We start from the raw sequence: 23,050 nt of genomic DNA, 5'->3' as shown, positions 1-23,050 counted from the left end.
GTGCTCTCCCAGTTCTGCAGGGGATTACCTGGCTCCAAACTGCCATTTGATAATGATTTGGTCTGGTTTACCTTCTCTTCTCTCTTCTCTTCTCTTCTCTTCTCTTCTCTTCTCTTCTCTTCTCTTCTCTTCTCTTCTCTTTCTTACTTAAATCTTTCCATTTCTATCCATTTCTACTTTTTTTTTTTTCCTTTTTGGTACCTCTAAAAGTATTTTAGTACTTTTATATATTGGTTGGCTGAATTTTAGTTACTTGGACAAGTTAATATTATTTTTAAGACTCTCCCAGCAATGCTAGGAGCCTTCAAGCTGTATGAAATCCGTAAGAGAGGTAATGCCACTGCCTCTTTTGCGAGAGCAATGAATGAATGTGGGGAGCAGCTTTGTGCTTCTTTCCTGGCAGGCCACTTTCGTCAGCCTTGGGTGGACAAGGTCAGACTTCTATCAACTCTGCTTTGGGAGGGGGACAGGCAAAGTCTGCTCTCGCCGTGATACCACAGTTCACATTTCTTTCTGCCATTCACACTGTGAGTGAGCAATCCGCATCAGGTTTTGTGGCAGTCACTGTTGCCTCCGTTAAACAGCGTTAAGGTGTGTACAAGTAAAGGTTGCACCCTGTCGTGGTTTAACTCAGCTGGCAGCCAAAACAACCACACAGCCCTTCGCTCGCTCCCCCTGCACTGGGATGGGGGAGAGAATCGAAAAGGAAAAGGCAAAACTTGTGGGCTGAGATAAAGGCAGTTTAGTAGGACAGAAAAGGATAATAATAATAATGATGATAATAATAATAACAGAATATACAAAACAAGTGATGCACAGCACAATTGCTCACCACCCAGAACTGATGCTCAGCTAGTTCCTGTGCTGCGCTGCCTTCCGGCCAACCCCTCCCAGTTATATATGGATCATGACATCATATGTTATGGAATATCCCTCCGGCCAGCCTGGGTCAGCTGTCCTGGCTGTGTCCCCTCCCAGTTTCTTGGGCACCCCCCACCTTCTCTTTGGCAGGGCAGTATGAGAAGCTGAAAAGTCCTTGATTGCTTGGCAACAACCAAAACATCAATGTGTTACCAACATTATTCTCATCCTAAATCCAAAACACAGCACTACACCAGCTGCTAGGAAGAAAATTAACTCTTTCCCAGTTGAAACTAGGGCACCCCCCCAGTTATTCGCAGCACATCCATAGCAGGAGAAGAGGAAGCTCTCCTGCACGGGATTGCCAGCGGGGATATGTTGCGTGCAAGGGATTGCCCTGCTGAACGGGTCAGTGCTTCCAGGGCTCTCTGTGGGACTGACAGCAGAGTACCAGTTGCACATACAATCACATCACAGTTGAAATTCGGGAGACAGGCTGTTACCGAAAAATTAATGTCTTATAGTGTATCAAGCAAACAGCCATCCATCAATCACCACCAGTCTCGTCTGGGTATGTAACCAAGAACTTCAGTGCTGTAAGTCTCAATTTCTCTTTCTAAGATACTATCATCCTGTGTGCTCCTGAACAACAAATTCAGTTTATGTGACTTTTAAGGAATTCAGACAAGGAAATGTAAAATATAGATAAAGCTGGGCTGATCTCAGGAGTATTCCTAGAAGTTATTGTTTGAAAGAAGCAAGAGGAAGGTCACGCTGCAGCTCTCCCTCCTCGGCACAGCTCAGACAGAATTGCTTTCTGGCTTGTCAAAAGGCAATTCAAGCAAACAACACCAAGTTTTAAGTTGAGACTCTTATAAAATGCCCTAAAGCAAGGCTATCCATGGGTTTGGGCGAGCGTGGAGGAGGTTAGTGCTGCTACAAAGAAAGCAGTAATATTCAGAATAATCAGAACTTAACAGTAAAGTACATTTTGGGGTAGAGAGAAAAAAAAAAGAGAATGGATGGAAATAAATTTTGCATCAGCTTAGTTTAAGTAGTTCATAAAGCTCATAGTTCAAAATCCATTTAAATTAACACTAGGAAAAATACAATAAATAATAATAAAAATAAAGCAGGCCAAGTTCCTGAAGTTCAAGGCTTCTTCCCTCCCCCAGTCAGATTTCCTGAGCCTCATTAGAGAGGAAGAGATGCAGTTACAGAGCACGGAGAAGCCAGGGCAAAACAAGAGGAGTATGAAGAGAGAAAGACCCAAGTACTACAGGCAATAGGCCCAGTTTTGGGGGATAATAACCTATCCAGCTCTCGATTGCTGCTGGAAGAGTAGTTACCCCCTGCCCCTGAACAAATGAAATGGGAATACTACTGAACCCGCAGTAACCGTACTGCAGCCTACAGAGCTGCTGAGAGCCAGGCCTGGCAGGGCGCTGCAGTTAATTAGCACTGACATACTTCTCTTTTCTCAGTTTTGCTGGCTGAGGACTCCGGTCACGTTTAGTCTTTAGTTTCTATTATTTAAATTGTTTAGAAGGGGGTTGTAAAAGCAGCAGGTAGAAGTGGTTATAAAGTGTTCCTGTATTGATTACAGAGCTACAAATACAGTTACACATTATGGTTACATCATCACCAGTGCCACGTCTACAAAGTTTTTGTATGTCTGAAATAACTGATATAGAATAATATTAGTTTATTAGTAGTATAAAGGCACATCTAAGAGTTGCAATGAATTATTATAGCCATAATACCAAGCCTAAGCGGCACGTGCTCCTGGCAGTGCATTTGACACATTCACTGTGGTTTTGCGGCATGTTAAATATCAATCACTGTGAGTAAAAGCTGTAGCATCCCTTCTCCTCTCCACCCCCACCCCCAAACAAATCACTCACGATAACATAGCGTCAGCTTTTATTTGGACACAATGGGCTGTAATCACATGAGGTATTACTCTGATTTAATCCTATATTTGCTTCAGTTTGGTTTGGAAGGAGTGGCCAGGAACATGTGGTTGCATTGTGTCCGATGGTTTCTTATTTCACATCAACTTTCAAGGGCTGACACCCATCATTTTCTTTGACCAGAAGAACAAAGCGATAGGTTCTGGCAGGTAAGGAGAAGGGATATTCTGGTGGCAGGGATGGGGTTTTTCCCTTCTTTCTTTTTTTTCCCCTCCCAATTGCTGGGCTGGCTGTCACACCTGATGTCACAACCATTTTTTCAGTTTTTCATTATTTTCAGCTGGTCCAATACAACGAGATACAACCTCTCACAGCAAATTTTGCTTCTCCAACCACTATGAAGAGAACAAGTAGAGACACGAATTCACGTCTGTGTTTATTTTTCAAATCAATATCATGATGTAGCTAAATACCACTTGACTGTATGTGGTTTGGTGCTCTATTTCCCATGGCCAACAGAGACAACCACGCCGCTGGATTTGGCATGAAATGAAAAGGCAGATACCAGCACGAGGTAGGTCACCCTGCCTATCAGCCCAGCCTGGGGATTTTGGTAGGCATTAAGCCGCACCTTCATTTCATGCCATCTCACGATCTTTATCCTCTGAATGACGGGAGATGCCCAGCTTCCAGCAGGCTCTGAGCCAGGTTGCATTCAGCATCGGGAGGGTCAGGAGGAGACACCGTCTTTGTGGGGAAGCTGGGCTGGTGCAGGGCTGCGCCAGCACAAGGGCAGCAATGAGAAGCATCACTCCGCATGTCAAGAACTTGTATCAGGAGCATCTTTACGGGCCATCATTTCACGTACTGATTAATTGACCTGGAGAATGTTTTACGGATGGGAAGTAGAAGCATCGAGCACTTGGGCTAACAAATTTGACAACAATGAAAAATGTTTTGACTGGCTTATAATTTTTTCAAAACTTTTTCTTTTTTTTTTTTTTTTGGCATATGCTTCCTAGTTTCCTTCTTCCTCTCATCTTAGCTGGAAAGGAAGTTTAATGCCCTTAGAGTAGTCAAATAGGGTCTTATCTACAATTATACACACATACAAATCCACATTTGGTATTCATAAATGCAAGTTTAATGTTAAGTCTACTCTTCGCTAATTTCCTATAACAGTTATTTAGCTCATATAATGCAAGTTAATTAGACAGTTCTACTTCAATGATTTTTAACGTAGAATACTTTTTTCTTCAAATTATAAAATACCATGTTAGAAAAGTGTTATTGATCTTCAGGACAAAGAATGAGGAAATTTCTCATGTTTCCCCTTAGAGCAAGAGGAACTGATAGACTGTGAAAGTTGCTTGTTCAAGGAATCAGACCCAGGATAAAGGAAACATAACTGGAATTTATTTGGAATGCCAAATGGAAAAATTGTAGAAAGCAGTTGCACCAGGTAAAATATTTTTTCTGCCTTTGTGTCACAGTAACAATCGGCATTAAAAGCAGACATCTGAATCCAGTGAGTTATCAGTTATGCAACCATTCAGCAAGAAGCACAACTGTCTTCAGAATTAAATACCTTTCTGAAGAGATGTTATGCTGACACCAAAAGGTAAACTAGCAATTTAGGGCATATATGCAAAGCTCAGTCTTCTAATTAGAAAAAAAAATAGTTTAAGGAAACAGCTAACATTAAAAAATAAATAAAACAGAAAAATAACTGCCTATACTGTTGATAACAAAATGGCAGAGCTTGTGTGTGCAGGTCACAGCATTTATTAACCAGCTACTCCATTCTGTAAAGCCTGCGCCACAGTTGTCACAAATGATGGTTTTCAAAAGAATTTAGGTCAAGTAAACACTTGGCAAACAGACATACTGTGGTGAACTGGGAAGTTCACGCAGGCACCTCAGAAGCTCTGCAGACCAACAGAAGGAGTAAATGGAAAGCACAATGGGGTGGAGCGTGACCCTGGCATGCCTTTACTGAACTCCCAGCTGCAAGGAACTTCTACCAGCCCAGCAGTTGGACTAGATGATCACTGTAGGTCCCTTCCAACTGAACTATCCTATCCTACCCTGTCCTGTCCTGTCCTGTCCTATCCTACCGTACCCTACCCTACCCTACCGTACCCTACCCTACCCTACCCTACCGTACCCTACCCTACCCTACCCTACCCTACCCTACCCAACCTTATCTTTGATCATTTTATGAGAGAAGAGTTTTTGCCAGGTACCAATGCGCTCATTTAAGACTGGTTTACATTTGCAGAATGTATTGAAATTAATTTGATTATGTGAATATCTGAGATGACTGCAAACACTTGAAACTGTGTGGACCAGAAAAGAATCTGGTGATTCCATTGGACACAAACCCCAAAAATAGGCTTCTTCCAGCTGACACCAGTGGTGCAATATGCATCTGGTCTTGCCCTTTGGTGGGAATACTCACACAGAAGCAACATCACCCACTGTGGATCCTGCCTAGCTTTCATTACAAAATGCCCACTTTTTCTTCAGCCAGCACGCAAACACAGATCTGGAGCCTCGATGTTTTATTCAAGTTTTTCATTCTGTAGTTCTATTTCCAGTTTTCAGTGCTTCATCCAGACACCCTGCAGAAGCGTGGGCTAACAGGAGGCCAGACGAGGGTGAAAGGGAAACCCGGTCTGCTTCGGCGTGCTCATTGTAGCCACATAGTTGGCAAGAAGCAGCTTGTAATTTTGCAGCCTACACATCTATACCATTGCTGCACACGGCACTGGGCTCTCTCAGCTCGTGGCACAAGTTTGATTTCTCGTTCGCCTGAAATCCCACTCCTTGTCGTGGGCTCGCTTGGTTTAGACTGTTCAGATACATCAGTGCTTTCAGATTTAGGAGCCGTACAGATGGGGTTGTCCCCAGGTGGAAATGCTGCTGGGATGTGGGCTCCCCCAAAGAAATGGAGCCCACCCGGGGCCCCCTTTCCAATGTATCACTTTTCCCCCAACTTTCCCAACACAGCCACGCTCATCCTGTGGCAAAAGGTCTCTTCCCAGCAGGAAGGATGAGCTGCCCTCGAGCGAAATCTGAGCAGAAATCTGATCCCAGGATACAGATGCTGGGCCTAATGCAGATCTGGCTGCATGATGCTGTTTTTCCTCGATTCTTTTCTCTTCCTCTTCCTCCCTGTCCGTCTACTACAGGACTCACGTGAGATCACATTATTTTGGGAAGGGGGGAAGCTCTACACTATATTCGGAATTAGTCTTGGGGCTGCAAGCTGAAAAGAGGGGAAGTTGAGAGGACACAACTGCTATAAGCCAAAAATAAAAGCATCTTGCCCTTTCTAGCTCCTGGAGACACACTGTAAATACTGACCGGGCAGCTTCTCCTCTCGCACATAATGCCCAGCTGCTGCAGGTTTCCTACCTTTGTCTGCTTCCCAGAACCTTCCTCAGCTGAAATCTCCCCCCACTCCCCCAACCAGAAACAAAGCCCCTTTCTTCATGTTTGGAAACCTCCCTAGGAAGCAGAAGGGCACCTTTTATCCTTCTGTCATCAGGAGCGATGGGAAGAGCTGATAATCTCCATCCTTTGCTGGCCCAGTACTTCCTTTTGTAAGATCTAGTTTCTACTTGCTCGCAACTTCCCCAGACTCCAACTGTCAGGATAATGTTTTCTACTTTACGTGTCTGACTCAGACTTAGGTATTTTTAAGAAAGTTTCAGCTAAAATGATCAGCTGGTTCTAAGAACACACTTACCAGAAAATACGCTATGCCGTACCTTGAAAAGACAAGCAGTAATTTTGCTATTCTCATCATTTACTTTGGAAAAAGAAGAGTCCTTTTAGTAGAAAGGGCCACTGAGCCGAGTGCTCAGCCTCCTGTCGCCAGTGTGCCTTTTGCTGCCACAGCCGTGAAACTGGTCCAAGATTCTCTGAAAAAAAAAAAAAAATCAGTTCACATAGGCTCAGCAGCATGTGCACCTAACAAGCTTAACATTTAGCAGCTAAAAACCCCCCAAATCCTCCGTGGACTCAGTCAGCTCTGCGTCGGGCTGCCCGGGCTGCCCAGGTGCCCCCCGAGAGCGGCAGGAGGGCTGGGGGGGCTGGAGGACCCACCTGTCGGTGCTGAGCAGAGGGAGAAGGGGGCTGCCTCCACCGAGGGCTGGGCACGGCGCGGGGGGACGCCAGGGGCAGAGGCAGCGGGGGCAGCAGCAGGGGGGGAGCGGGGGGCCAGTCCCCAGAGGCACAGGCACCAAAGTGCCCTCGAGAGCTGGATGCCAAGGCAGACACCAGCAATTCCTTCCCACGGAAGGGGTCAACCTGGGTTTGCTGGTGGCAGTGGGGGCTCCCACCCCCCCCAGAACCGCGTTTCCAGCACCAGGTAACATCCTGGGGCACGTCCCAGGGCCCTTCCCCACAGCAAGGTCCCAGCAGGATCCCGCAGCCCTACTTGTCCCAGCTTATGGGATACCCTCAGCTGCAGAGATGTCTCACCAGGACAGTGCTGGAGCAGAGGAGCGCCTCCAACGTGCTCCCTGCAAGCACCAGCCAGAGCAAGGCATTAACCAGCTGAAGCAAAAATGAAATTCCTCACAGTTCTGTCGTTAACATAGCAGGAACTTTTCTCTATATAGGGAACAATGGCACGTGACCTGTAGCCTGACGTGACTGCACAGTCAGTGATCTGGGGCACTGAACACCGAACAGGGGAGAGTCACAATATGTTTGCTCAGCCTTGTCCCATATTACAGCATCTCAGCTAAAAAAAAAAAAAAAAAAAAATTAAAAAAAGGGTTTATTCTGAGTTCAGCCTTACAGGCTGCATCTGCGCTGCTTATTTTGAGGCAGATTTGTTGCCCATGCAAGGTACTTAGTTCAGGGACTGCTGCCATTTCTCAAGAGGTAAATCCTGGCTGCACCCTGAGCTTTAAAGGGCTCTGCACTTCTCTAATGAGCTGTGTAACAGTTCAGCAGCTTCCATCTGTCTTGTCAGTCCTCTTGGCATCCAGCAGAAAAAAAATGGCCCCAACTCATTCCTAGAAGGGACCGAGCGTTGCCCGCTTGATGACCAGATATATTTGCAGGCAGCCTGAGTACAAGCTGCTCAGAAGGAAAATGTGCACACAGGGATAAGGTTTCCCAGCCTACATGAATGTAGATGCATCTGTAAATGGACATAGATCAATTATTGATTTTAATTTGAGCTGCATCTGAGCTTTTGTACTGAGGAAGAAAAATCCTCTGTGTTTGCTATAAATCTAGGGTTTGCTGCTTGCAAAACCTTTAATCTCTTTTCAGCACTCCAAGTCAAATCTCCAGTTTTGCAACAACTAAAAGTGGTGCCCCACATTTTCCAAAGAGCTCTTCAAAAGCTGCAAGAAGAAAGAGTATGTAGACCCCCCCTAAAATCACAGTGGGCTTCAGCTCGCCAGGGATGACCGTGAGCGCCAGAGGGAAAAGTGGCAGTGTCTGACCTCAGAACACAGACATCGGACTCCAACCCCATTTCTTCTTCATCTGTATTCACCATCACTGTTAGCGTGGCCCACAATGCCCTTCAGAATGACAGGGAAAGATCAATAAGTCTCCTCCAAGAGGGCAAAGGCTGAGCAGACCGCAGGCTGTCACCAGTTCCTCAGCAGTTAAGAAGCCGAATTTTCTGAGAGACGATAATTTAGATGCACCATCAGTGTCATTAGCCTAAGGCGAGCAAATTTCACAGCAGTATCAGAGTTTCTACGGCAGGGACATGATGTTTAATTTGTTCCCCCTGCCTGGTTAGTCTTGCACCAGGAGCGGAGAGAGCTCATTTCCAGTCAAGCATGGCTGGCTCCTTGGCTGCCAGCACCTCTGGGATGGGAGGGCTCCTGCAACACATGTCCTCTTCTGAAGCTGCTCTTAGCTCCTCACTGTGTCTGCAAAGCAGTCTGCTCCTACCACATGCTGCTACTTTCCCTGTTGTGGAAACCTCAGCGCATACCTGGGGTTAAGGTAACAATGTTGTGACAAGCATAGTGTCACCCAGATCTGCTGTGGTGGTTTTCTCTCTGCCCTCCATCTTCCCAATCTTTCTCCCGGCTCACCTGAATGTTAGGTTTGTTTCAGAGTCCAGAAACCAGCACAGTTACTGAGCTGGGAGCAAATCCCAGGGCTCAGAGTCCTATCAGGAGCACCCCAGGTTTCTGCTCACCTGGGCGGCTCTGGGCATGCCTCCCCTTCCACAGCGGGCACGGTGGGATGCGCAGGGGCTGAGCGAATTTCCATGATGATCTACCGGTCCTGCAGAGCTGTGCGTGGAAAGATAACACCTTCATCTCTTTTTCTGAAGCATTCAACCAATGCTGAACCACTGAAAAAAGATGTCAGCAAGTAGATAAATAAATGTAAATCCTGGCCCCAGTCTCACCTTAGGAGACTTCAGCAGCTACAGAGGCTGATTCCTGCTGGAAATATCCCTCATGCACCAGCGTGGTAGGAACAAAACTACCATGCTGGTACATGAAGTGCATGTATCTAGGGTAAGTATGCCCATTTATATCAGAAGGTGAGTTTCCTTTATGAGGGAAAGAAGTTTAGCCTTAATTTTTCTACTGAGTTTGTCCTCACTTTCACGATTTCAAAGAAGTGTTTACAGAGCACAAGCTGCCCCTTGTTGGAAAGACAATGTGGCTTAACAGCGGCTTCAGTTAGAGAAATTAAAAGGCAGAAAGCTAAAAGAAGTAGATTTTTTTCCTTGAAACTTCCAACCGAAAGAAAACAACAATACAGATTTTTATGAACATGTTTTCCACGTTTCATGAACAACCACAAAATCCACGTGTGGCTACAGAGAGCCCTTTGCCAATCTTTCTGACAGCTCAGATTTTTATAAGTTGTTGGAGAGTGTCTGACAAGCAATGTCAAATCATAATCAGAAGACAGGAATGTTTGGCAACGAGGATGATGCCATTACAGCTGCAAGAACGAGGAGGTGGATGAGAGCTTTAGCTGCAGGGGAAGCTCCGGCTCACAAACACCCTCCGTGACGGTGCAGGCAGGGGAGCCTGCAGCAAAGGAAAGGTGGGTAATGATGGCTCATGAGCTGCAGAAGAAGGCAAGTCTTCTGAGAAAAACCAAAGTGAAGCTCTCTGGGCAGGTGTAGCTATGCGCACGATGTGATTACCTATCGCTGACAAAGTCTTCGTGGGATCAGATCAGGACTCCTGTGAGCAAAGGGATGCGCCCTTGGGAATTCCCAGGAACTTGGAAAAGCCAAGCTGCAGTCAGAATCCATAGTAAAAACTGCAATAAACTCCAGTGAAGGTAGCATTGGAAAAAGAAAGATATGTAGTGAACTTCTCGGTCTTTAGGAATGCAAGACTCCTGCAAAGCAAGCTGTTACATAAATTACAGGTAAGTCATCAAAAAGAGAGAGAGATGGAGAAAGGAGCAGGTTAAATACATGTTCTGCATCCAGTAGGAGTTTAATTACCTTGACAAGTGAAACTGATTCCATTGCTTTATGGGTGGTAAGCTTGGAGTTTGGCAATACCCAATATACACAGAATATTTTTATGCAATGCTCTGCAAACTGTCAACAACACGTGGCTTTCCAGCCAATCAACCTTAGCAGACCTTTGCAAATGAGGACATCCAGTGGCTGAACATTATAACTGGGGTCTTCATCAAGGATTCATGTCTGGGGCAGAACCTCATCAGTTATGCCAAATTTCTGCCCTTCACAGAGACTTGAAATAGGTCATGTGTGGCATAAAGGCTTTTACAGAAGCCCTCTGTGCTGGGGTAAATTCCACGTAATTAAAGGGCTCATGGTTGTAACAAACTGTTCAAAGCACCCTCGGTAAGTATCACCTGGTAATACCTACAATATTGCTTCACCTTCCTTTCTCTGCTTCCCTGTGACCATAGGTTCATGCTTTTATTTATACTTAAAAAAAAAAAAAAAAACTTTCGAATCCCATTACGTTTCTAGTTTGGCCTCTAAGTCTCTCATTTAGTTACAGAGAGTAAACACGGCTGTGGGTTTTAGAAATCCTTAGCACCTAACCAGTCCCTCTGGAACCAATCAGTACAGCATGGCGTTGCACACCATGCTTTTAGTAATTTAGCCTTCGATACACCAGTTTGAATATTTACACCTAGCTCCTATATTACTATAATATTTAAAGACCAGTTGCAGCAATTAATCACATTTCCAAATACATTTTGTAGGAGAGGAACTAAAATATTAATAGATCAATTTCATTCTTTCTGCTTTAACTCAACGATATAACGTTCGAGGACAAGAATATTCTGCCTTGTCCAAATGATAGCAGGAACAGAATGAAAATGTGTAAAAATCAGTCACATATGCTTTTGCATATTTACAGGCCATGATTTCCCCTGGGGAATGGCCACACAATATCACTGTCTGCAATAAGTAACATCTCACCCAACGTTAGGCACCAAATTTGGCAGCTGAGAATTGCAGAATTGTGCTGAGTTTCCAAGATGAGCCTGGGTAAGGCTGGTGAGTAGAAAAACCTTTACTTTCCTCAAAAGTTGATTTGAACTATGTAACGTAGGACTGTACCTACACGCCCCAGAGTAATCCCTTGAAGATTTGTCAGGTAGCCCTTCATACAATTCTGTGTTGTGTTTGTGTGGCAAGGTTTTTGTAGCAGGGGGGCTACAGGGGTGGCTTCTGTGAGAAGCTGCTAGAAGCTTCCCCTGTGTCTGACAGAGCCAATGCCAGCCGGCTCCAAGACGGACCCGCCGCTGGCCAAGGCCAAGCCAATCAGCACCTCTGGGATAACATATTTAAGAAAGACAAAAACAGTTAGAGGGAGCTTTTGCAGCCAGAGAGAGGAGTGAGAAGATGTAAGAAACTCTGCAGACACCAAGGTCAGTGCAGAAGGAGGGGCAGGAGGTGCTCCAGGCGCCGGAGCAAGATCCCCCTGCAGCCCGTGGTGAAGACCATGGTGAAGCAGGCTGTCCCCCTGCAGCCCATGGAGGAAGGATGAGGGGGTGTAGCGATTCCACCTGCAGCCCGTGGAGGACCCCATGCCAGAGCAGGTGGAGGCACCTGAAGGAGGCTGTGGCCCTGTGGGAAGCCCGCACTGGAGCAAGCTCCTGGCAGGACCTGTGGACCCATGGAGAGAGGAGCCCACGCCAGAGCAGGTTTGCTGACAGGACTTGTGACCCCATGGGGGACCCACGCTGGAGCAGTTTGCTCCTGAAGGTCTGCACCCCATGGGAGAGACCCACGCTGGAGAAGTTCATGAAGGACTGTAGCCCATGGGAGAGACTCATGTTGGAGAAGGTCGTGAAGGACTGTCTCCTGTGAGAGGGACCCCACGCTGGAGCAGGGGAACGATGAGAGGAGTCCTCCCCCTGAGGATGAAGAAGCAGCAGAAACACTGTGTGATGAACTGACCGTAACCCCCATTCCCCGTCGCCCTGTGCTGCTGGTGGGGGGGGGCGGAGGTTGAAGCTGGGAGTGAAGTTGAGCTTCACTCAAGAAGCTTTTGGGAAGATGGGAGGGGTGGGGGGAGGTGTTTTAAGAGTTGATTTTATTTCTCATTCCTCTACTCTGTTTTGCTTAGTAATAAATTAGACGAATTCCCTCTCTAAGTTCAGTCTGTTTTGCTCGTGACGATAATTAGTGAGTGATCTCTCCCTGTCCTTCTCTCGACCCACAAGCTTTTCGTTGCACCTTTTCTCCCGTCTAGAGAAGGAGGGGAGTGATAGAGAGGCTCTGGTGGGCACCTGGCCCTCAGCCAGGGTCAACCCACCACAAATTCGTAGCTCTGAGCCAAAGCCAAGTACTGAGAGCAGAGGCAGTAAGAGCACCCCAGACCTTCTCCCATCTCCCAGCAGTCCTTGTCAGCATGGACCGCACGGTGCCGGTCCGAGGGCAGAGACTCGTGTGGTCTTCACCTTCTGCTCCCACTGCTCTGTCCTATCGAGGCTGACTCGAGTTGCACTGATTAAGGCTCCTCACCTGGAGAGATGTAACCTGCTTCTCAGCTCATCCTGGATATGAAATGTCATTGAAGTTTAAGCCTAAATCTGGCTGTTTAAGCCTAAATCTAGGCTGCTGCCATCTTGTCCTCCTCTCCCCTGCTCTCTCTCTTGTGCCAGCCATCACTAATGTTCATGCAGGCACATTATAGCCAGTTCAGGCAAGCCAATTCAACTGGAAACCAATCCAGCCATCGTTAGTAGTTCTATCTGCTCTCTGAACCACTTCAGTCCCCAATTCCACAGGACAAGTACCATTTCAGTACAATTTTCATCAGTTGGATGATTTTAGACTCTGATGCTACACTTTCAGTTTAAGCTTAAACCACTAGACAGTCGGTTAAGTTAGGCTTGTACCACTCTGCCAGAAACCAAACCCAATGCCCCTGCGATCAGCAAAGGAGAGGATGTAGCCCTGAAACTCCCCAGCAAGACAACTGTCTCTTGCTTTGCCAGTGCTCTTGCAGCCGAGCACAGGCTGGACCACCTCTCAGAGGGCTTCAGGTCACTTTTGGCCATCCTAAGCTACTTGTCAGCCTAAACCCCTCTAAGTTGCAGGGTTCTGCTGAAAATAAATGCTTTTCTTCTTCGCCTCCCCTTCCTCAAGCTCTCCTGTGCATTGGTCACAGCAGTGGGGTAAGATCAAGCTTGCTGATCCTGTGGGAAACCAAACCAGTATGAAAAATATGAAAAGAAAGACAAGTTTTTTTATTTTATTGGCTTTGAATGCTGAATCAACATAGCACATACTACACGAGCATTAGATCTGATTCAAGAAAGGAGATGGAAATGTTTGGTCAGTGGTTCGGAAGTCTATTTTTACCAGTTTAGCTGACTGCTAAGTCAGAAAAACACTCAGTTTGGTGCAAAGAAGGGGCCAGGAACATACAGTAAGAGATGAGAGACTGTGGCAATGCCAGTTTTGATCAGCTCACATTGCCGTATCTTAGACTTAAAGAATTTACAACTTTATCATTTGGTAACTATATTTAGAGCTAAAAAAAAAACCAACAAATTTGGTGAGCAGAAAGCATGCTGGGCAGTCCCAGGAACTTACTCTCTTTGAAGAAGAGCTGTAGTTTTCAAGGACTGACTCTTCCAGGATTACAGCAGATTTTTCTTCTCTGGCTTGGGGCTTATGAAAACCAGAATGAGAATCCCATCATGGATTTCCACAACCCTATATTAAAAGTCCTGTACGATATGCAGTATTTGGGGTGGCCGTGCCTGCTGGCTAACAGCATATAAACTCCTGCCATCTTTCACGTCGTAAGGTGGAAGCAAAGAGCATGAGTGAGAAATTCAGGTTATTTTTTTCCCCATTACTATTGGTGTTCTCTGCCTCTCTGATATCTCATATCTTTTCTAGACCGCTAGCGGCATATCCAGCTACTTATTTGATTTTACTTATTGGTAGAAATTACTTTGTTTTCGGAACAGATGCTTAAATCAGCGCACTAAGCAAAGTCAAGTCAAGGTTCCCAGTCAAACCAAATTGCCTGACTTTCCTCTTTGTTCCTCCGCAAAGGCGATTTTAATTACATAAACTTCACAGAGCAGCTCATGAGGAGCGGCCAAATTACAGACAGCAGGCAGGCACAGGTGAGGAAAAGCAGCTTGGAGCTGCAAGGTGTTGCAGCCTGTGCTGTAATGCAAGAGAATTGGCAAAGCAACCAAGTATCATCAATACCGGGAGCTTCAGGGCTCTTTTCAGCACTGTGATAAGTTTTTAATGTAGAGCCCCCCATCAGTTTAAAAGAACTTCATCCTGAAATTAGAGAGATCTTTTCAATTAGCTTAATCTTACAGCTAGATTGTCCTGGCTTTATACAAGGTATCTGCATTTCATTGAATTTATTATGAATGCAACCATGAAGCACGTACTTATTTCTCCGTAGGCTGCCTCAGATTATATGTTGACAAATTATATATTGACAGATTATACGGTGACAAGCAATTCATCCATCCGTTCCTTTCACCAGCCCATCAAAGACAGAAACCATACTATACGCAGGCTGAAAACTACAAAACAAGCACATTAGTTCCCTCTCATGTGTCTAATTTGCTTTCAAATGCATGTTTTCAGCCGTGAGGCATAAGGGCAAAAATACTCTCCTTCTTTCAAGTGTAAGGGGGAAAAAATTGTGTGCATAAGTACTCTAAGTAATAAACCAACAGCTAATACATATCTTTATTTTTCCAATAGTACAAAATTTACATGACCATTATTGACAGTAGAATCAACCTCAGATGTCTGTGGAGGTGTCTAAATACTCCCCCTCCCTCCGCTCTGTAAGGCGTCAAAACTGTTCTTTTTTGTTAAAAACCTTCAAAAAATTATACAGAACCTATGTCTCATCCTCTGTAGATTAAAAAAATAAAATCCATATTCTCCCTTTTCAACAAACTAGATGCTACAACATCATAATTTTCTCTGTGTCAGCCTGAGCCAGTGATCTGGATCAAACCCAGCTGTCTAGAGTAAGACAGAAAATATAAGGCAGAGAATTGCCTGCTGTTTCCTGCTGAGGTTTGAAAACAGCTAGGCAACATATACTGTGTTTTGAAGAAATTTATCTATACTTTCACCAGAGTGGTTTGCAATTTTGAAGTCCTACTGAATATAGCTATACTTACCGTATTGAAAAATAACAGATGTATATCACAGAGCTTTGTTTTTCCAGTTTGGTGATAGTGAATTTTTTTTTTTACTGGTCTTAATGGGCTGTGAATATTGCAAACTGAGCAATTCATCTGATGGTCTGAGTGGGTATTGCCATGCCTGTATTTCTCAAGTTCCAGCGTAAATTTTCTTTAATAACTCCTAAGCGCTGAATATTAGCACGGATTCAAGTGGTTCAGCTTCACAGCTATCAACCACTGACCAGGTACGGAAACAGCCTTTGCATTTGCCACGTCTACTCATCCGCTGATACCCATTCTGCTCAAACACAGGCACTACATGCGCATTAATAACGAGATAGGGTCTCTCCCTGATGCTCAGAAAACAGATTTTGAAGGGATTATCCAACCAATGGCAAATTAGTTTTTCTGAGTTCAATCCAGCATGCCCTCCCCCGCCCATCCACAGCACTGTTGAGAGTCAATATCTCCGCTCAGATTTATTCTCCAAAGTCCGGGAGATTTCAGTGGATAACTTCTATTAACATTCCCATACAGTAAGCGTTACCACCTCTCTGTCCTAGCAGCATCAGGTTTCTCTAACTTTCTGAAACACCTATTTTGCCATCAGCATTGTCTCATGCAAGCGTGAGATTTTTAGATGGCATTTGCTATTTAGAGCAGGTAAAAGGAGGATGATTATAAAGAGCTGATGGGGCTCCTGTGAAGAGAAGCAGCAAGCCTCATAGTCTGTACACAAATGTGCTGCAGCATATCCTGAAAGCAGTGTCACTCTCCTTCAACCTTTTGCGCTTAGTTTTCCATAGTGGGAAGTGGCAGGCCATTAGCAGCACACTCATGCATATTGCTAACTCACCCCGAAGGAAATCTGGGGGTTTGCTGCCTGCTGCAGCCGCGCTGCCAGCCACTGGGCTGTACCGCAGGGGCCGATGTGACAAGGGGATGTACTTTACGTAGCCCAGAAGTGAAATGATGGAGCTTTTGGAAGGCACTCGAGGAAGTCTTCTCTCTAGCAAATCTTTCTCTTATTTAATAGGGACAAGAAGTGACATCTGATTAAAGATGCAAGCTCAGATGTTGATCTCTGGTCTTTGTAGGATGGTACACTGAGGCCACCAGACCTCCAAACAACTAAGCCATGCATGGTCTTATATGGAGATCAGCATAGCTACTGCTGCTTTTAAGTATCTTGTCTCCACTAGATAAAATAGCACAGTTTTTCTTCTGTGAAAAGAAAAAAAAACCACAACAGTCTGTTTAAAAAGCTGCCAAAAAGCATCAGAGCCAGAGTTCGGTGAGCAGAGGGCAGCGTGTTTATCTACTCACTTCAAAAGAGCCCACTCATCGTGCGAGGCTGTAAGTAGAGCTGCGGATGAGCAATACCCAAGAGCAAGTCAGGTTTCGGGTAGGGAGAAAGCTCCATTTTTTGAAAAGTCCTATTTTCAAACACAGGCATCAAAACTGAATTTTCTAAACCTGAATTCAAAGCGTCTGCTTTCGGGAACACAAGCACCTATTTCACACTTAGCGACAAATCAGCAAGTCAAAGTGTGAAGAAAACAAATTTAGCAGACCAAAAAGTATGAACAAACACTTGAAGACAGCAAACACATCTTCATTTTTGAGCATGTCGACAGCATCCTGATTATGTTGGGATACATTAGCAGGAAACAGCTGCATCTCTGAAACAAGAAAGCTTTAACTTCCTGTAGGAGCACTCCGAAAAAGAAAAAATTATCCATGATGGGGAATAGGGAATGATTTCAATGTGGGAACTAAGGTGACACCCCTGAAAATGAGAGAGAAAAGAATAGCACACATGTGCAACACAAAAAAAGGCAGAATATACACTAGGGCATCTCGCAGAGATGTTCCTTCACATGGCACGGCACTGCCATATTGCATCAGGAGCTGGAGGAGGAAGGGTTGTGATAAAGAGGACAGACAGACAGACTGCAAGAGCTGGGAGGACAAAGCTGGTGCTGGGGGGGGTGAGGGGAGGAGAGGTAAGGACACAGCATGGGCTAATAAGCCTTTTGTTTCTCAGGAGAGGCTGGACACACCAACGGGCTTTGGGTGGAGAAGAGGTAGAACCAAAAATTGTTTTACTCGACATGACTGGGAGAGCTAGGAAGGCAAACAGCTACATTAGCATTTTGAATGACAGACTGAAAAAGCAATATATTATTCTTGATCTCACAGTTGGAGATTAGCCTGACATTTCTCTGATTTTTTAAAGTTACCCATGCTTGTGGTTTGGCATCTATCTGGACTAAAAAACCCTCTAAGCTGCATGCCAGCATGCTCAGAAAGGGGTTGTTAAGAGGAAATGACCTGGACCATAATTTTCATAATTGCCTGAGGCAGTTACAGAGTCAAACCATACCCAGCTTTGAGAGGAAACGAGGACCTAGTTCTCACAGCCACTTCTTGCAGCACTTGAACCCCTCTGTAACAACCCCTCCTTGGCCATCGGGCAGCCACCAGGAAGGATGGACGAGCAGGGACAGGAGCCATGCTTCAAGAAGGGCAGGAGCTGGAATGCACAACACATGTCAGACTCCTTACCACCCTCAGGACTGAGCTCTCATGGTGACACCATTATCCTTCTGCTGTTGAAATTCTTGCCAAATTCCATTGCCTGGAAATCACAGTATGATAACCTTGAAAAAGCCAAACAACCTTTAAACTTAGGTAAGCAGGGCATACATCAGAGCACAGGAAGGCAAAGGCAGCCCACTGCTGTCTCCCCATGGGCAAGAGCTTCCCCTTCCCCCAGCAGCGGCACACTGGTAGCCACAGGGAGGTGCGAGCCAGCCACTGCTGGGAGGAGGCACGGAATAATGGGTGAGCATCCAGGAGGAGGGCCAGCACCCAAGCAAAAGCGTCTTCTCTCCTATGGAGACAGTAGTACCACAGGAAATTGTCACTCTCTGAGAACTGCAGAAATTCATCCCCAGAAGAAAGACATTCTTTTCAGTGTAATTCAACAGATTCTTATAAATGATGGCTAAGAGATGAAGCTTCCTGTTCCAGAGCAAGGAAAAAAAAAACATTGGTAGGAAGAATGGTTGTCTTGTCCTCTACAAGCTCAGGAACTCCGTGGGTTTTAACTGCAGAGAACCAAGAAGAATGTAAACCACACTGCTAGTCAGAGCAGCACCAAAACCACGGTCTGTCACATCCTTGGTTTTGCCCTAAATCCTCAGAAAAATACTTTCTGTGCTGTAAGTGCCATAATTTTGAGAAAATTATAGTGTGTTTTCAATGTTTAACACTGACTTATATGCAAAATGTAGCTCAGTCTTACTCAAACAACCGAGACAAATGCATCATACATTATGCATGAGTTCTTCCACAAAGCTCTTGATACAGATTATAGAGAATCAAGATATGCTGTCATCTTAGTGTTGAAAGTTTTGATAACACTGAGTGATTAAATAACTTCATAGTAGACCCACTCCAAGGTTTTTTTTGAGGAAACTCTTCCCTAAGCCTCTCTTGTTAAGCAGGCCTAACAAGATTTGAGCCCTCAGTAATGAAAAATGTGTTGCTGTACCAAACAGCAGAGGAAACACAGGTACAGCTTAGCGCAGCTCTCCAGATCAGGAAACTTCTGGAAAAGGCATTCAGTACAGACTGGGGACATTTCCCTTCCTAGGGACCAGTATCTTTCTGAGAAGGTTAAATTTTAACATCATCTAAGGACCATTAAGAACCTATCAGGACTTCCAGAATAAAGTAACGTCTTGATATTGCCAGTTTCTGCCTGTTCTAAAAGTATTTGTTCTCCAAATAGTCACTGGGAAAATCCATTTCAGAAAACATACATTTCCCTGGTTCATTAGGCCTAAAGAGAAGAGTAGACAGAGAGGTCGAAGAGGCAATATAAGCCTTATTTTCTCAGGTATTTCTCCCCTTCCTAAAGTGCTGAATCATTTTTGCTCTGATGATAAAGGACAGAGAGGCTGTCAGCCTCCTCATGATGCAATGCCCCCTTACCAAAGAAAGGAATTTGAAACGATGCCAGTTGATTAATCAGCTGGTGATCAACACCCAGATCACAACAGAACCTTGTGGCACAGGGCAGAGAGCTCCTTGTTATGAGGTCCCCGATACATTGGGTTTTGCATTTTTCAGAGCTACAGAGAATATTTTTCTCCTTCCCTATAAAGGTAAAGAGATCAGTACCTCTGCTCAGGGTCTGTGGCATTTATCCCTCAGCTGCAGAAGCAAACTCTGGTCTCAGGCTTGCTGGAAACTTGGAGAAGCTGCTTTGTGCTTAAGTCTTTGGGACTTCTCCACAAAATTTCATTCTCTCTGAGCTTTTCTAAATGGACAGCCCAGGACTCAGCTGTCAGCACTGCCCCAGTATGATACTAATGCTCTGAAAAGTCACACTTTAATGCACCACTTTAGTGTTTATCTATATTTCAGACAGACTAATTGTCTAACTTTCAGGCTGAAAGGTCTGAAAGCATTGAAAAGCACATCAACACAGGTAACTGTGGGAAAATGTGTTTTGCAAAGAGCTGGCTACAGCACATCTGTGGGACAGAAAAGCCGAGAACTCCCTGAGCATCGTTAAGAGCTGTAAGTAGGGAAATGCCTTGTCTGGTGAAATAAACTTATGAAATACAGGCAGCAAGGTTGCAGGAGGATAAGGGGTTCAACTATTTCCCCTCAGAGAGGTAAGTATCTTGAAAAGAGGGAATATTCTTCTCAGTCAGGTCTCAGCAGCTTTCTCCCCTCTTGCAGGGTTGACTCCTTCCTTCCTTCCAGAGGCAAGCAGCAGCTCGCTCCTCTTTGTTTCTGCCCGAGCACCTTATTTTCCTGCTTCTGCAGGCTTCAGCAAGCAGCATCCCTTCTTCTGCAGCCTCAACAATTCTGTAAACATTAAGGGATAGGGCCTGGAGAAGTGGTAAAGAGCTTTGTCTACTGCTTGGACACCCACTTGCAGTTCTGGTAGGACAGCTACATAAGATTTTCCAGAGCTGTTCAGCCCTCTCCCTGAGCAAGTGCCATTTTTAGGTCTGTCACCAGGGATAAGGGGAGGCAATGTCTCTGTAAACAGAGTTCACAGAACACACACTGCTGAAGGCTTCCACTAGCACTTCCCACAGTAAGCACACCACTCAGGGCTTAAGCTACAAAGATGACATTCCTGACTTTGTAGTTTCACATTTAAAGCAGGGAATTCAAAGTTGTGCAATTTGGGGGGGGGGGGGGGGAACAACCCACAGAAAACCCCCACTCTAACCTTCTGCACTATCTTGACCTGAATAGTTTTTTCTTCTGAATCTAAGAGACACACTTGGATTCTAAATCTAGACTTCTGTGCTTTAAAATATTTGGTAATTTCCTGAATATTTCATATTTCATTTCCAAAAAACTGTGACAGCCTCATCATGTCTTTAATTCTACAATCCTGGCAATGCCAAGCTCCATTTTTGACTAGGGCCACATTGGTGGAGAAGTTAAGGAGGGTTAAAGGCACAGGACCATTAGACCTCAGATTCCAAGATGCTCCATCTTGGATAACACAGATTGTCCTGATCTTTATGGTTCTAGGCCATGAGAGACTTAGACTTTGTATGTCCATCTGCAGAAACAGTTTTCTCAAGCTTTCTGAGATTAGTATGTGCCTTTGCACATTTAGAAATGCTTGTTTTTCATTTGCTTTTTTGTTGTTTTGGATCCCAACTCTCCAGAAATTACATTTATTTTCTGAAAAGCCTGTAATTCTCTCTCTCAAATGTGTATAGTCACAGAGGCCCCTTTTTGCTAGAGATTAAGGTTGAAGTTTTAAAAACAACCCAAGACATAACCAAAAGGAAGTGACTGTACCACAGAATGAAACATAATTCAGCTCTATGAAAAAACTGAGAGGGAGAAGATCCAATAGTTGTGTAAGGATGCTACTCACAAGTGTGCAAAACAGAAAATTAAAAAAGCACGTTTAAAAAATGTTTACTAGAAACTAAGAGAGGAGGATAATATACCTCTGTACATTGCACATCAATTCCATGAAGCAGGAGGAAGAACGATTTATTCCCACTCCCATGCCAAGCAGCACAACCGCAGAGTGATTCCACCACCTTCCTGAAGAGTTTTCAGTGCTGAACAATGGTACACAAAGTACAAAGACCCATTGAAAACCAAAGGCAAATGATCACACCAAGAAATGTGAAACGCAGCCCCTACAGGGAATCAAAACTGATTGATCGTGAAGACACATCACCATTCTTTCCCCCCGACTGATGCAGCAGATCAGAAGGCAAATGCTTTGGGGGCTGGGGAGAAGAATTGCTCATACGGAAATTACTGACAAAGCAAAAAAAAAAAATCCACTGTATGTTTGGCCTGTCAAGAAACAACAAAAAGATCATTTCTCCCATAGATGGTGAACCAGGAGAGCAAGCTACTCCTTCAAGCTGTTACTCCTTCTTCCCTTGCCTGGTAGCATTAAGCTTGCCACAAGTAGACAATAAGAATCTGGGAAGAACTACACTTGTTCCTCTGGTGGCAATACCTAGTTACAACTGCAGGAAAAAGATCTTGATAAATTCTGCTGCGAACACTGCCTTTGGCAGCTCTGTGGGAGGAGGGAAACCTCTGCTCAGTGGTGGGTGTGGCTGCATGGGGAGACAGTAGGCTAACCAAAGCCTTCAATCATCTACTCAAAGACCTCTCCTATCTTTACAGGAAGAGCAGAGAAGGAACATAATACGAGTAATAATACAAATAAAAGAATCAGGCAATCCTCACTGGTTGTTTTGGGTTGGTTTTTTTTTGTTTTGTTGGGTGGTGTTTTGTTTGGGTTTGTTCCCCCCCCCAAAAAAAAAGCGCAGTATATCTAGGAATCTCTTCTTACTTCTCCATCCATCAACGTTTTTCCCCACACTAAATCCTGGCACAGACACTTTCCTGAGCTTTCAGCTGGCAAGCCTGAGAATTGCACTGTGTGAGGGGATTTTTTTTCCCCCTGCTGAGATTATCCTATGACTACCAGAAATCCTCAGAAATCCCCAGGTACCAGACAGCCACGGCACCAACTCTTTACAGTAACTGCATACAGGAATGGAAGGCAGAAGATTACAGAAACATCTACATCAGTGTTTTAATTCAGATTAAACAGGCATGCTTTTGAAGTAAGCTTTGAATTTACCTCCACATATGCTTTGAATCGTGTCGTGAAGCAGTGTCAAACCTCAAAAACAGGATTCTTCACAAATGAACCGGGAGATGCTGGGTTCCCAGAGCAGCCCTGACACACTGCAGCCTTGGGTGAGCACTCAGTCCATAGGAACAAATCACAGCACATCTGAAGTGAAAGAAAAACCCTACCCTACAGTGTGTGTAGCACCAACTACTTTATTGTAAAGAGATTTGCTTGTCTACAGTATTCTCTAACGTAGAAACTGTCAGGAAAACAATCTGATCCCATGGGTACCCTCTGCGTATCTCTTACCACAGATAAGTCCATAGCCTTTGAAGTGAGAGAAAGCGAGAAGAGGAAATGAAAGCCACTTAATCTTAAAGTCAAATTTGCCCTCCACACAGCTCTCCCATCAGTATCAAGAACAGGAAGAGAGTTATTTCCTACTTCAATTAACAATGCAAGTCTACCAGTT

At 44.8% G+C, this 23,050-nt stretch overlaps 1 long non-coding RNA gene across 1 annotated transcript; it reads right to left on the bottom strand.

Moving 5' to 3' along the window:
- Positions 1-6,031: 6,031 nt before the first annotated feature.
- LOC142600926 (uncharacterized) lies at positions 6,032-11,016 on the bottom strand. The gene is made up of 5 exons (XR_012834409.1): positions 9,934-11,016; positions 8,962-9,058; positions 8,246-8,326; positions 6,551-6,703; positions 6,032-6,045 (listed from the first exon to the last, which is right to left on the bottom strand). It is a non-coding gene; the product is annotated as an uncharacterized LOC142600926 (long non-coding RNA).
- Between the last annotated feature and the right edge of the window lie 12,034 nt (positions 11,017-23,050).

The sequence above is a fragment of the Balearica regulorum genome, chromosome 3 (genome assembly GCF_011004875.1).
Source record: "Balearica regulorum gibbericeps isolate bBalReg1 chromosome 3, bBalReg1.pri, whole genome shotgun sequence".
NCBI classification, from domain to species: Eukaryota; Metazoa; Chordata; class Aves; order Gruiformes; family Gruidae; genus Balearica; species Balearica regulorum.
This window is presented reverse-complemented; position numbering and strand designations above follow the sequence as displayed.